Consider the following 5439-nt stretch of genomic DNA (forward strand, 5'->3'; position numbering starts at 1 on the left):
TGTAGATTTTTTCTGATAGCCACTTATGTATGCACATTTTTTCAAGGTACCGTACAGCTTCTTTTAAGAAATGTACCTCGAATTTGGCCACACTGTTCATTTCAGTATCATAATCTATGACAAACGAGCGAGACGAGCCAATTTTGAAATTATAAATTTCCCTCACCTTAGCAGACCAGTCCAATTTTACTCTCGTATTGAGTATATATTCTCAACTCATACGATATTCAAGAGCCTGCTACTCAGACTTTGTAAAACTTCATTGGTGTTCTTGGTTAATACAAAAAAGCATGGGTTTTGGTAAGAACGTCTCGTCTTATTTTTTTTCAAAAAAATCATTGGAAAAAAGAGACGAAAGATACCAAAGGGACATTCAAACTCGAATATATCTGACAACGTCATGGCAACAAAATAATGACCAACAGACAAACAACAGTACCTAAAACACAACATAGACAACCAAAGACTGAGCAAAACGAACCACACCAAAACTGGGGGTGATCTCAAGGGAAGCATTTCTTCTTCATCGCAATCACCTTAAATGTTTGCTATTTTCATTTCCTTGTCTCTTACCTAAACAGTTTTAGTACAATTTTATAGTTTACATTAATTTAGGATTCTCTATATTTAACTTCATATTTTAAAAAGACTGTCGTATCGGCAAAACGAGTACAAGAAAGAAAAAAAAATGAACAATTTTGTAGGAGATGAAAGGAAATGATTTTTTTTTTAAATATTGGTGGGCAAATGATTAAATGCGTTGCGTAAGAAAATGTCAGAAGTTTTATATCTTTATATGAAATAATTTTCAGCTGCACGCATATTTTTATTATTTTTATTGACAATTTGATTAATATATAGACATTGAGATTGTCTGAAAACTAAAACAATTTTCCAATTGTAAAATATTCAATATTTGAATTGTTGAATGTTATTGACAGTTTGCAATAAGTTCCATTTTTCGTAGCCACGATCCTATCACCTATTTCTGGTTTTTGACTTCGCCAAATGTTATTTGTCAGTAAATATGTACTACTCATGAGCTACACGACGGTTTGTGGAACCCTTTCAAAGCACCTGCATTTATTCAGCTTTTTGGTTTGGTTTTATGGAGCTCGATCTTTGCTTTGTAGAACTCCCCTGGTATTTCGGGCATTAATTCATCGCGTTTTTGCCTAAGGTTCTTCTATTGATTAAAAAGGAACTCTACAAGAAGGAAACTGTATTATTCTATACAAACTTCATTAACAGGTGCGTGCTCATTACAAAAAATAATTCACACTTTATGGACTCAATTACATGGATGTGCTCCTTACACAAATACTGCTTTAACAGAGTTATCGATATGATCGACTGAAATCTTCACTACATACGTTTTACGGTCACCACCGATAATTGCTTGACTGATACTATTATTAGATGTCTATATTAAGGTGGTTATCTCCCTGTAGTGTTAGGTACCACATTAACTAGTGACATGTTTTCGCGGTCTTTGATCTTTATATTAGATATAAGTATATTTGTCTGAATTTTTACCGCTTTTTCCTATCTCAATCGCGACATTTATAGACTAAGTGTGTTTTTACAAGGTTAGAGATGCTTGCTCTTCTAATACACATCTGTTGTCGTTTTGTTTTTAGTTTATGCGGTTTCGTAATTTTTTCTTAGGTGTTTTACCTTGATCTTGTCTGGCAATCGATTTTGAAGATTTATCGTCGGTAATTATAAATACGGTTACCTTGATTTATCTTGGTTTTCTAAATATCTGTTACCCAATTAATATGTTTATCTGAAAGTTCTACTCTAATTGATATTCTGTTATTATTACAAAAGTAAATAATTGGTATAAAAATATTAAAAAATAAAATGCAGATTAAGTCACTAAAACCATCAAACATGCTAGCATTTACATAGAATCCTATAGATATAAACATTGATTGGTTACCTGGGAAATCAGTATGAATGACTGAAAGGTGTATAAATCATTTACAGGCTTACCAATGTTAATGTCATGCTGCTGTCATAGGTATATAGCGGAAAAACATTGCTGATGCTAATTGAAAGATGACTGAGTTTCTTCAGGAATTTAATGTTGTCCTGATTTGAGTTAAAGGATCTTAAATATGTTTTCTAAATAAATTGAGATTTCTTGTTATTTGGGTCTATTCGTCCACAAAACGGAAGCATTTTTCTTTTTAGAAAATGTCAATTGTGGTGTAAATTGAGAAGAAAAAATCTATTAAAGTTGCTATAATTACAAGAAAAACCGAATTGCCTAACAAGGTGATATAATTAAAAGGACCACGCCAAATATACCAAGCTGGATACGTGTGGAAGTTGCGTTTTTAAGACCGCAAAACGTTTTAAACATACGATGTTAAAAACATCAAAGAAGAATTCGATTGCACCTCTTGTATCAAGGAAACACGATGTAGAGGAAGCAATACAACATCCATCGTTTTTCGGACAGACTGTAAAATTACATTTGTTTAAAGTTTATATTATTTGTACTTTATCAGTGATAGTTATTCTAGGAATATCAACGTTTATCATATCTATGAATATTCAAAATTACACATCTGCTGACGGAAGTCTACAAGTAATTAAGATAACAAAAGAAGACATTGATACATTTCTTGATCTTCTACAAGGAGTAACTGCTAAATGTGTTCGTAAAACAGTGATTGACATCTCCTCAATTGTTTACGATATGAATTCCTTAGCTATTTCAAACTTCAATGATATGTGTAACTCAACAGTTATTCCGTCAAAATTCCGGAATTTATGCAACGCCACTGTTTTTGAGATGTGCACCAAGGACACGTCATATCAAATGGAACTTATGATCGAAAGCACCCTTATTCTCCTTCAGAATAATTTAGAACGTATCCATTTTGAAAATCCATCTCAATTTGTATATTTCTATAGTCTTGTAAAGTCCGGGACTTTTTGTATTCTTGAAACATTTCATTGTGCATCTTCTAGATCAACTATCAGTGATGCTCAGCACCTGAGATACTTTTACATGAAAAATAATGCTTTACATGACGTTAAGGATTTAAACTTATTGACAAATTTTGATAAACAAGCTATTACAAAAATTGAGAAAGAAACATGTCAACAATTTGTTCACAACGAAACCTTATTTTCTGAGCACTTACATGTTTTAGATAATATACTTGTAGATATCCGATCAGCTTTAGATAAACTACGAAATGAAATTGACACAAATACACGTTCAAAGGAGTCATTCTATATAGGACAAATTGTATCAGTTATAATAATGTGTATTTTTACCGCCGCCATGTTAATTGCTGTTGTTCAAACATCAAAGATAATGAATAAATGCATGGTGACATTTGCAGAAGAATATCAAATCAAAACGGAAGAATTAGATAAGGAAAAACAGGTTGCAGAAGATCTTCTCTTCAAAATGATACCAAAATCTGTTGTTTCACATCTCCGTAGTAAAAATGGTCACGTTTTCGCAGAAACTTTTGATTCCGTGTCAATTTTCTTCAGTGATGTTGTTGGTTTCACAGAAATAGCTGCATCAAGTAGCCCCATGCAGGTATAGTTTTTCCTATTATATTTTGTTATTTTTATGTTTTATTGTCCACAAAAAGTCTATTATTTATCTTTGAAAAAGGTAGGTCAGATGTTTAACTATTTCAAATGATGGTACCCTAGTGTTTATCAAAATAAATAGAAATGTTTATGGATATTATATGTATTACATCTTAGACACAAGCGCGTTACTCTTTCCAGTATATATATATATATATAAATAACTCATCTAAACATCAACCCAACAATGTTAGATCTGTAAATTTTTGCTTTCGCAAATTTTTGTTCTTCCTTCCCCGGGATTCGAACATATATATATATATTTAGATGATCTGTAAAAATAACATCTCCATGCCTTATATATCATTTACTGTAGTACGACGCTAGATTAAAACTGACGTGGAAAGGTAACACCCGGCCACCGAAAGCTTTATATTGGTGAAGCCCAGGTGGTCGTGTGGTCTAGCAGGACGGCTACAGTGCAGGCGATTTGGTGTTTCAGTAGCATGGGTTCGAATCCCGGTGAGGGAAGAACAAAATATTTTCGAAAGCAAATTTACATTGTTGGTTTAATGTTTAGACGAGTTATATATATATTCAAATTCCAAACGATTTCATTATTTTTTTTATTAACGTTCTTTTAGAGCACCAAATTTAGAATAAAAATATATATCCCTACATGCATACATGTATGTCACTTAATCATAAAAGACAGTTGACGGATACTAAAGGGATGCTTTTACTCATTGGAGATGACAAATTTACAAACCAATAGCAAAAGAAATATTCAAAACAAAAAAGCAAAAAATCAAACAACAGCATATATTTTGTTCGGGTCACATGAATATAATAAATATCAAGAATTATTCAAATACTTCCAAAATATGTATATATTTAAACAAAATTGTGTTTCATCTTTGAATCAAATATTAAATGACGACCTTGATGATTGTAATTTTTTTCACTCTAAATTAGATAAAAGATAAATGGGGAAAAATGGTAAAAATTAAACATTTGAACCTAATAAACTTTTTGATTTCTCCTTAAATTTGAGAGCATTGAATTATAATGCCACCATCGGATAGACCTTTTCTGTTTATTATGAATTGTTATTGGTTGTTCATTCTCTTCGTGAAGGAGAAACGTGCGTTTGGCGTAACAAATCAAAAGTCGGGTTAGTATCTTTGATGAGTTTGTAAAACTAAATAATTCTCAAAATAACGTTGACAACAGAGTAGATTTGTGATGTCTGGTGAATTATTATAGTTATTAATCTATTTGTATTTCCAAATACTTTCTTTCAATCATGACAATTCTGTTATCAATAACAACGTACCACATTAAAAGCGTTTATTTGTGCTTTACTATGATATATGAACTGCGATCCGTATAATATAAAAATTAGCTAAATAAAGCTAATTAGACATGCAATGCACTGTATAATATACTAAAAGGGGATTGTATTCATAAATATTCCCAATTACTATAATTTATAATGAACAGTTTGTGACGTATTTTGATATTTATGACAATGAAAATGATATTTGTTGCTCCTGTCGCTACATTTCCTCTGTCAAAGACATCGCATTACCTTGATCTTATGTTATTGGTTTGTTATTCGGTCCCGATTTTGTTCCAACTAAAAGACATTAAGCAAAAAACAAATTCAATTATTGAAATAACCTGCCCGAACTTCAAGTATTAGGCCTGGTCATATCAAACATTGCATGCGATATGAGCTTAAAGTGCATAGTATAAACTTTGTGTGATCTACACATGTTTAAGTTTATCTTGAGTGTATCATCTCGCAACAAGTATAGTTCATGCGGTTATCTTAAGTATATTTCCCTTTTCGTGTATGCCGAATGTATT

Source organism: Mytilus galloprovincialis, chromosome 13 (genome assembly GCF_965363235.1).
Source record: "Mytilus galloprovincialis chromosome 13, xbMytGall1.hap1.1, whole genome shotgun sequence".
Classification (NCBI taxonomy): domain Eukaryota; kingdom Metazoa; phylum Mollusca; class Bivalvia; order Mytilida; family Mytilidae; genus Mytilus; species Mytilus galloprovincialis.